At 44.5% G+C, this 10752-nt stretch overlaps 1 pseudogene; it reads left to right on the forward strand.

The window, feature by feature from the left end:
* Positions 1-3544: 3544 nt before the first annotated feature.
* LOC108311055 lies at positions 3545-10507 on the forward strand (annotated as a pseudogene).
* Positions 10508-10752: the final 245 nt, after the last annotated feature.

Below are 10752 nucleotides of genomic sequence, written 5' to 3' on the forward strand. Positions count from 1 at the left end.
GCTAGTTTCTGTATTTTTAGTAGGCACAGGGTTTTGCCATGTTGGCCAGGTTGGTCTCAAACTCCTGTGACCTCAAGTGATCCGCCTGCCTCGGCCTCCCAAAGTGCTGGGATTATAGACATGAGCCACTTCTTTCACATGAAAGAAAATGTGAAACCTGACCTCTTTCACATTTTCTTTCATATTGTCTTCTACCTCCTCTCTCTATCTCACTTTTTTTTTTAACCATGCTCAGTCAGCCACTCCAGAAACACGGTGTTTCTCCATCTACTCAAGGCATTTTGATAGCTTTCAACAGGAAAATACCTTATTTTACATGGATGCTATACATTTGAATAAGCATGCACTCGTTTTCTCACCTTTTTCCTTCTTTTTTCCACCTCCTGTATTTCTCTTCCCTGGGAACGTCCTCTCTCCTTCTCTTTCTACATCTTCCTTTCGACTGCCTGAACATCTCAATTGTACCACATTGGCAGATCCTCACTGGTCTGATATTTTATATTAGGTGCATCTGCTTTAACTATTCCTCTTAAAAATTAAACCCATCTGCCCCAAACTGAAAACAGCCTCTCCCCCACCAGGGACAATAAATATTGATGACTTGAGGCATGATTGGCTTTTATGATGTTTGATGACAACTGGTATCAGTTACAGAACTTACATCATTTAATAAAAAAATAAAAAGCCCTAGCAGGGATGTTGCATGTCAACAGACATTATTAGATGTCAAAAGAAATACATGTTCTTCAAGAGCCTGAAATCTAAACAATGTGAGGGGCTGGGGAGGGGTTCGGAGGGGGAAGTTTGGACAACTTTTATGTGAAGTTAGGAGTATCATTTCTTTTTGTGTCCACCCTAATTTTGCCAGTTGGGTTTTCTTAGGGCCCTACTGCAGCCACCACCAAAGCCTTCCTCAAAAAATGCTCTTCCTTGATATGACTTGGAAAGCTGAGCTTACTCGATGTCCCTCTCCTTGTTCATCAGGAGACCTCTCAGATGCCTCCATTTTGGAGAAAACTGAATATGTCAGAGGGCACCAGAGCTGGGAACCAAAGGGGAGGTGAGAACACTTGTGCCCTCTTTATTTTTGTTGTCAGTATAAAATCGGGACTGTCTGGCTCTGAGGTTTAAAGCAAATAAACCAAGATCTGGTACGTGAGCCTACTGTGCTTCCATTTATACCCCAAGATGTTAAGTATAAACAGTGTTATTAAGAAGGCGGCTGCCAACATTTCTCTTTACAGCACATTCAATTGTTTAAAAAGAAAAAAAAAAAAAAAGAAGGGTGGAAATATTTGACTGCTATTTTTACTGAATTTATGTGCTTTAGGGAGCTGGATTCTGACTACCTAAGATACTTCCGGAGACTCATTTGGGTATATTTAGAAAGATTATAAATTCTTGTGGTCTTAAGAGTGGTTTGGTGAATTAAACCCCTAGAGACTAGAGACTTTTTTTTTTTTTTTTTTTTGAAACAGGGTTTCACTCTGTTTTCCAGGCTGGAGTGCAGTGACAGGAACATAGCTCACTGCAGCCTTCACCTCCAGGACTCAAGCAACCCTCCCAGCTCAGCCCTGCAAGCAGCTGAGACTGCAGGTGCACACCACCACACCTGGCTAGTTTTTGTGTGTGTACTTTTTGTAGAAACAGGAGTTCGCTATGTTGCCCCAGCGGGCCTCAGACTCCTGAGCTCAAGCAATCCACCCGCTTTAGCCTCCCAGAGTGCTGGGATTACAGACATGTGCCACCTTGCCCAGTTCAAGACTTTTGTCATTGTAAAGGTTAATATGGCTCCTTCAAGTTTCTAACTGACCGCCTTCCCATCCCCAGTAGCTTATGCTGTGGTAGAATCAGACTCCTTTTCAATCACTGCAGCTGTGGTCTCCCAAGGAAGGTTCTGGAAAAAAGAGAACAGAACTGCAATGGAATGCAGGGATTTCTGCTACTTGATCCTGCATTTGTAAAACAGGGTTACTATTAATATCTATCTTATGGGGTCTTTGTGGAGGTCATAGAAACTGTGGAAGTGGTTTGAAAATGGAAAAGCGCTGACAAGAGTTATCTCTGCTGGAGAAGCAGCACGTCACTGGGAGATCACTGGGCTGAGGATGCTACTTAACAGCTGGGGACTTTAAACAAGTCTTTTACACTCTCAGAGCCTCAATTTTACCATCTGCGAAGTGGAAATTATAACACCTCTTAGGCCTCTGGTGCAGATGCGAAGTGTCTACAACTGTTTAGCAAACAGTGAAGTGTCGCATTCTTTCATTCAGAAATGCCTTGCAATACTGACTGCAAGCCAGGCAAGCTACTAGGAGCTGGGGATGGAGAGAAGTTATCAGAAGAGCAGTTCTGACCTTGATGACACCACTCAGCAGATCTGGCCTCAAAACCTGGAAGCACCACCAGGCTATAGGAAAATTTCAGCAATGGTGGAGGGAGGCACAAGGAAAGGCGTGAAAGATCAACTGGGTTTCCATTGTCCAGGACATGCAGGGTGGCGAATGGGGACACTGAGGAGTTGGGAGGCTGTCCTTTATTTGGTGAGTGGCCTGAGGCCAATGGAGGCACAGGAATGGTGCTGAAGGGAAGGAATGATGCTGGACTTGGATCAAGTAGGGACACGGAGTCCGGAATGATGTGTTGCAAGACCTGGGATAAGAAGAATGGGGAGAAGAATGCAAGGTTTGCTAGGATTTTCATAGATAATCGAGGTTGTGTTCATGTTTACATGCTTTGCACTGTTTTTGTGCAGTTAAGGCTGGAATGAAATGGGAATGCTGGGAAGATCCCGAGTCCAGGTCCAGACAGGCCCTCTCTGCTCCAGCCTGTTATCCGAACGATCTTAGCCACCAGAGGGAGGGGGGTTGGAAGGGCGGACATTGGCGGGATTCTCTCAGGAATGACTTTCCTGTGATTTGTCCAGCAATTCCTCCCCACAGCCAAACCAGAAATACCACTGAACCTGAGGTATTTGGCATGGGTGATGCATTCTGAATCCTTGAAGGGCAAAATAGCTGTAAAATAGAAATGGTTCCCTTAAAAGTTCACCAACTTAGTCCTCAGAGCATGTGTATAGAGGACGGGTCCAATAAGGCTCTCACTTTTTCCAAAGGAGCGTCCCCAAGCTAATTAAAAGCAAGTGCAAACAGATGGGAAGGGCGTATTTCCTAATAGAAATAGGCTCTTCACCACAAACCACCATCAAATTAAAAAAAAAAAAATCCCTCTCTCCCCCTTACTCTTTCTTTTGGAAATTGTCCCTTCAAGTGAGGTAGGCATGCTGGAGTTGTTTTACTCCAAGGAATTTAAGAGAATCAACATGTTTTCCTTTCCTGGTTGCATCTGCGGTTGAATTGCTTAAAATATTTCACTTCTTAAAGTAACCTCGGTTTATTATGGTAGATTTTTGTTTTTGTTTTTGTTTTTTTGGGTTTTTTCCTCAGAACTTGTCTTTTTAAGGCTGGGAAGACCAGCTCCAGGAAAAGAAAAAGAAAAAAATCAACACAACTTCTAGTTGTCAGAATCGGAATGCATATCAGTTATGCTGGGAGACAATGAAAACATCAAAAAGCATATACAAGCCATAAAAAATTCAGGTCCTCTGAAGCAATGTGGGACACGCTTGGTTGTGCTCCTCATTTGCATGCCAGTACCCACAGTGCTTTGCCAGCTCCCAGATCTTTCGGAGCAGCACCAGTGTCTGAGCTCTAGGGAACAAAGTGAAAGGTTGGAACGTGCTTCTGGGGAGAGGGACGTTTGTGTCTGCACAGAAAAGCAAGGCGGTGTGGGTGAGAGAACTTCTCCCACCGTGGTGATTAGCAGCCAGCCCTTGAGGGCTTAATCACAGGCTTGAGAGCTGTACCTGGCCTTTTGTTTTATTGTTCTGTTGCTTTTTTGCCTTCCTCTTCTTCGCTTTCCCCAGGACGCTGCCACAGTGAAGGCACACTGTGCAGGGAAGAGGAGAAAGACGCCAATCTTTAGAAGTCCGGGCTGTGCTACTGTATCACTTGCCTGGAATTGGAGATTTGTGCGCAGTGTGTGTCTTCTGACGCTGGTCCTCACCTCAAAGCACCTTGGCCTTTACATCTGTTCCCATAAACAGTCCATGTTGGGTCAATGCGAAAGACTTAGAGGTGCCACTGTGGCCAGCTGCTGGGGGCAGGGGTTCCCCTCAGCCTTGCCAGTGGGGCAGCCTCTGACCTCACTCTTCCCGCCCACACATATTGCCTCTCCCTCCAAACCTTGCTCTTCAAAGAGTCCAGCCGAGCCATTGTCTGATGGTCCAAATTCTCGGGGTGGCCTGGGGATACAGGACTCAAACTAAGAGCTGGGGGAGGAGAGAAGTAAATCTGGCTCCTGACTGGGCCCCCTCAGCCTTCTGGGTGTGTCACATACAACCCTCATCTCTCTGCCCTTTCCAAGCCTGTCCTGTGGGGTCAGGAGCTACAGGGGGCTTGGTGACTATTACACAACTTGTGATTTTAATATGACCAACTGTTCTGGGGCATTACAAAATACATAAAAAATAAAAGTAAAGCTCAATCTTTGAGGTTGCTACCTGGAAGGTTTTTCTCTGGGTTTGTACTTTGATTTTTGAGCTGCGCTTTTCTCAGTGCTGTAAAGGAGTTCTTAGGCTAGATTAATTTAGCAGTAGGAAGATCTGGGCAGAAGAGTTAATGTGTATACGTGTCGGCTCTTAACTTACCCCCTGAAACTCCCAGCTTCAGAGGTAAGATAAAAGTCTTCCCTGACCCAGAATTTAGAAGCAGGCTGCCCTGCAAGCTGGATCCAGCCAACAGATTTGTTTGCTTCAGCCTGTATACACTGTTGTACAGTGTGTTGAATCAGTGTCCAACATTTTTAAATCAGGGGCTTTTATAGCATTTCTTAAAACATCTGAAGATCTGGCCACACATGCCTGCATTTCTCATAGGAGCCACCAGCCTGGGTTGCACAGATAGCGCCCCCTAGGTGTTAGGGGGTGGGGAGGTTGTCTCTTCTGCTGCTGGGCCTGCAGTCTCTGGTCCACCACCTTCCCAAAGGCCTTTGGTCTTCGACTGCCCACTCCCCTTCCCGATCTTCCAATCCCGCTCTCGCAGTTCTCTGCACGCTCAGCCTAGGCTGGGCTCATAGACAATCCCTGAGTTTTTCCACCTCATTATCCATAGTATTGGTATAAGGTGACCAAACCCTCAGCTGTGACAGCTTTTCGTAGTGGGGATAGAGAGGAGGCAGGAACGAGGGCCCAGACTCACAAGCCCTCCTAGCTCTTTCTGTCCCAAATATAGCAAACGCATTTTTTCACCTGCTAGAGCCCCAGGGGTTCTCTCAGCCCTCCCCCCACCCCTGCACTTCCTCCTCCTGGAATACATATTTCCCTTCCTCTGATACCTAAAGTATTCTGGGGTGAGGAGTAGGTTGCAAGATTTGGATTTTTAAAAATTCTTTCCCAGATTTGTTGTGTCTAATTTGGACTGCAAGCGGTTTTTGGTGTCAATGACTAACCAGTGTTTGGTCTGCAAAGCCATTTCTGTTGAACTTGGATGGCGCTGAAAGCCCAGTTTCCCCAAATAAAGTCTAAATACATTTACACATTTATTCCCACGTGCGTCTTTGTGTTTCTGCCTGTCTCCTCACACCTCAGACATGTGCATGGATGGGAACGTCCTGGAGAGAAAACCAGCAGGTAACTTGAGCTTCTACTGTAAACTTCGTAAGAGAAAATCATCAGCAAGTTGACCCAGTTGGATGGTAAGAGATAAAGATGCTTCCAAGAAAAGATGTTAGAATTAAGAGTTTGGATTGGAATTTGGTTGTTTCCTCATGACCTAACGGACAAATGATATCACTAGACAGAAAAATGGGACATAAAATAGAGAGTTTGGGAAAATACGTGAAAAAGGTCACTACCAAAATTATCTGCTCTCCCCAAATCCAGCTGGGATTCTTTATCAAAATCAGAACTTTCAATAGGTTTAATATTCACCAGCTTACGAGAGGGTTATAACAACAGGTGACACAGGGCTTTAATAACACGGATGATGACAGTTACCATTTAGAGAGTGCTCACCACTGTTCTAGGAACTGGGCTAAGGACTTGTATGCATTGACTCCTTGAATCCTTATAACAGCTCCATACAAATGATGTGTTATATACCGATTTTACAGACAGGAAAACTGACGTTTAACATGATTAAGTAATTTGACCAGCGCCCGAGAGGTGGAAAGGGATAGGGCTGGCATTTAAGTCCATGCTGTCCTCCAGCATGTCCTGGGCTGGCACAGCGGGATGGATGCCCTCCTTGCAAGCTGGCTGGAGTAGGAATCTGACAGACAACCTGCCTTGGTTGTGACTGGCTTGGGGACTGGCACATTAGAGAGCCCAAGAGAGACAAATGGTGTTTTTTGCTCACAATTCCACTGCCAGAAATAACCTTCAGGGATGTGCCGTGAGAGACCTAGTGGCTCTTCTCCTCTGATGAAAACTTGGACCTTCAGAGATTAGCCCACTCTAGGCTATTTGATACAATTAGCTACAGCCTGGGAGAACCAGATGAGTTTTTCGTACGTTTTTTTTTTTGTTTGTTTTGTTTGTTTGTTTGTTTTGTTTTGTTTTTTTAAGACAGGGTCTCACTCTTTTACCCAGGCTGGAGTATAGTGGCATGATCTTGGCTCACTGCACCTTCAACTTTCCAGGCTCAAACAATCCTCCCACCTCAGCCTCCCGAGTAGCTGGGACTACAGGCGACTGCTACAACACCTGGCTAATTTTTGTATTTTTTGTAGAGACAGAGTTTCGCCATGTTTCCCAAGCTGGTCTCCAACCCCTGGGCTGACGTGATCTGCCCTCCTCGGCCTCCCGAAGTGCTGGGATTACAGACTTGAGCCACTGAGCCTGGCCTCAGGGTGATTTTTTTCAGCCTAAATGCATGTGGCCAAATGGTGGAATGGTGAATGTGCTCACTGCCTGAGGGTGCCGGGGCCTGACTAAGCTGATGAGACCATGCCTGAAGCAAGGCCCGGATGGACAGACAGAGTCAGAATTGAGAAAAGCCACGTCTTCCTCCATGTCTTAACTGAAGAGTGTGGGAAGGGTGGAATGGGGGCCTGAGCTCTGAAGCATGACTGGGGACCATCAGAGTTGCGGCTAGGTGACCATGTGGTGACTGTCAGATATGGGCAGTTGCTTAAACAAGCTGAGCTGGGCTGAAGGTTCAGCTTTTATCTACCCCTGTCTATAGACGTTGAGCACCTAAGGGGAAGACATTGTGCCAGGGAACATGGGAGAGACCAAGATGGACAGGCACGTTCTCTGCTCTCTAGCCGCTTACACAATTCCTCTTTGGGGAGCCAGCTCTAGAAGAAACTCAAAGCCTCAGTGAGTGGCAGCAAGTCATTCTAATTGGGAAGTGTGCACCCAAGGTCAGGGATCATGCGTATTCATCTTTTCCATGCCCCATGTGAGTCACAGAGCTGGGCCTTTAGTGGGAGTTAAGTAAATGTCTGCAGATCAGTGAGTGCTTCAGTCAATGACTGAATGTTTAGGGGCTTTTGGAAGGACTTGTGGGAGAGGAGGACGTTGAGTGTATGTTGTATCTGTTAAAATTAAACGTGGTGCTGGTAATAGACATCTGAATTATTAGAAGTGTATTTTTCTACCATATAACATAATATTTGGAGGTTAAGAATCCACAGGGAAATGTGGCATCTTCACCATCATCAGGGACCCAGCCTTCTTTTACCTTTCTGCTCTTTGGTCTTAAATCCATGAATTCCAACCCCAAGATTGCCTGATGGAAACAAGATAACTACTGGACTCCATTGATTACATCCATGTTTTAGGTAGGAAGAAGGAGAATGGGGAAAAAGACACCCTTTCTAGAAGACTCGATTGACCTCCACTAACATTTCATTGGCCACTTCTAATTTCAAGGAACATAAGGGAATATGTTCTCTTGTCTGGGAGCATTCTCAATCTGAGTAAAATCTTGCTTCTATTAGTAAGTAAGAAGGGAAGAATGAATCATGGATAAACAACTGCAGACTCTGCTTCGACAAGACTGGGTCATCTTTATGGAGAAGGAGGAGGAAGGGAGTTCAGCAAGGCAAAGTTTATTTCACTCCTGTCCTACGCGATGCACAGCTTTGAGACATGCTTTACTGTGACCTGATAATGTGGCAAATATAAGGCATCGGTGCCTAGGGCACATAAGTTCCTTCACTATTCAAATCCTCCTGCCAAGGGCTTGGTTAATTGCACTGACTTCTCCTGCATTATTTTCAGCTGTTTAAAGTGCCTCTAAGAACACTCATCCTCTATTTTATGTAATGAAACCTCTGGTGAAAGATGGAGTCTGACAGGTATGTGGACAGAAGTGCCCCGCAGGGACTGGCAGGGCTGGCTGTGTTAGCCAGGCAAGTAGATGGACAAAGAGATGGATAAAGTCTTTGGTAAACACAGAGCATTACTCAACAGCAAATTTACCACCTCTTGCTGACTCAAAGCAGCTCTTGCAGAATATTTAATGACTTCTGCTAAACAAAACACTAGAGTTTCTCACTTTTTAAAAAGGCTACAAAAACTAAAGCTACTGTGTAAAACGAGTGCCAAATTTCCACTCATGTGTTTATTCAGCTTTCTTTGCTTTTCCCCAAAACCAGAACTAAATAGACGCTATCGATTTTCCCAAGATGGCAACCCCACAGCCAGCCAGGTGTTCTCAGATAAGGAGGGCTCCCTTGACACAAAGAGCTTAATGGGGTTGGGATATTTTTCAGTTTTCTTTTCCCAGGGCTAGGGAAGCTGGATTGAGGTTCCTGAAGAAGAGAGGCAGGACGGTGAACTGGAAGCCCACGGGCTTCTTCTGCCCGTTGTTACTCTTGAAGAACTTGCTGAAGGGGTGGACCCCCTCTTGCTGAAACCACCAGCTTCTACTAGGCATGGTGGAAATTATCAATCCTTGAAGGAGGTACGATTATCCTAAACCCCAAATCTCACCAATATTTCAGTCTCTGGAGGAAGACCTACTGAAAAGAGAATACTTTATTTATGTCATTCATACTAGTAATTTTTTACAAACATCTTCCTTTCTAGTTTCACTATAAACTCCATACCAACAGGAAAATGTTATTATTGCTCCCTGTTCTAGCCCTTTGCCCAAAACATAAGCAGTGCTGAGTAAGTATTTGCTTTGTGATTCTCTAGGTGATACCACTTAGTTTCTTTCTGGAACAGCATACAACTTGGCTTCTCCCTTACTTTTTGTTATACTTTGACATATTTTCTCCTAGGTATTTGCTTTGTGTTTTTTAGTGATTGATACTCTGTTGAATATGAAATTGTGTATGCTTTGCCAAGTAGCATTTTAAGATAGCATGTTCCCATCTGTGTTAGCATAGGCTAAGCTGCTGTAACAAACAGACCACAAAATACAGAGGTTTAAATAAAATAGAATGTATTTCTCGTCATATGACGATCTCAGGTAGACAATTCCATTCCACAAGGTCATAAGGCAAACAGGTTAGAGGAGCAGCCCTCTCTACTTTAACACATAATTTCTGAATCTTGGTCCCAATGAGTCCCCTACTTTTCAACATTTCCAAGCCAGAGAGAAAAGGAAAAAAGAATAGAAGACAAGCAACTTTCTCGTAAAAATAAACTCCAGAAGGCACACATTTCACTTCTGCTCATATCTCATTGGCCAAAACTTAGAACGTAGCTATAGTTACCTGCAAAGGAGGCTAGAAATGTAGTCTCTAGCTAAGCAGTCATATTTCATAAATTGGCATTTCCAAATACCCAGTGGATATACATCAGGATGTCCAAATGAAAAGTTGGAATTCCTGGGAATTCTTAGAAATTCCTGAAGTCATAAGTTATTCTTTTTTAAAAAAAAACAAAACTTTGATTTTAGGTTCAGGGATATATGTACAGGTTTGTTATACAGGTAAACTCCTGTTATCTTAAAAGACTTCCATTTGCCATCATCACGGCCGCCCAAAGGCCCTTGCCACCACCCATGATCAATCCCCCTCCGCCACAGGTTCTTCAACATTGCTATTGATACATCTCCTTCGAGCTGCCTGCAGACGAAGTTCTAAAGATGGAAGAAAATTTTTGTGCTCTGAACACTGGAGAGAAAGGATTTGGTGATAAAGGTGTCCCTGCTTTTACAGAATTATTCTGGGGTACGCGTCAGGGTGGCAGCTTCACGTGCCATAATGGCACTGGTGGCAAGTCTCTCTACAGCAAGGAATTTGATGATGAGAACTTCGTTCTGAAGCATACAGCTCCTGGCATCTTGTCCATGGTAAATGCTGGACCCAACACAAATGGTTCCCAGTTTTTCATCTGCACTGCCAAGACTGAGAGGATGGATGGCCAGCATGTGGCCTTTGGCAAGGTGAAAGATGGCATGAGTGTTGTGGAAGCCCTGGAACCCTTGTGTCCAGGAATGGTAAGACCAGCAAGAAGATCACAGCTGCTGACTGTGGACCACTCTAATACATTTGACTGTTTTATCTGAGCCACCAGGCCATTCCTTCCGTAGCTCAGGAGAGCATCCCTCCACCCTGTTTGCTCACAGTATCCTAGAATCTTTGAGCAGTCCTTTGGGTTCCATATTTACCTTATCCCCTTCCATGTCTAGCTGGATCGCAGAGTTAACTTTATGATTACAAAATAAAAACTAAATAACAAAAGGAAAATAAAAGACTTCAAGCAATCTTTATATTCTTTAGTCATTACTA

This window comes from Cebus imitator, unplaced genomic scaffold (assembly GCF_001604975.1).
Source record: "Cebus imitator isolate Cc_AM_T3 unplaced genomic scaffold, Cebus_imitator-1.0 Scaffold111, whole genome shotgun sequence".
In the NCBI taxonomy this organism is placed as follows: domain Eukaryota; kingdom Metazoa; phylum Chordata; class Mammalia; order Primates; family Cebidae; genus Cebus; species Cebus imitator.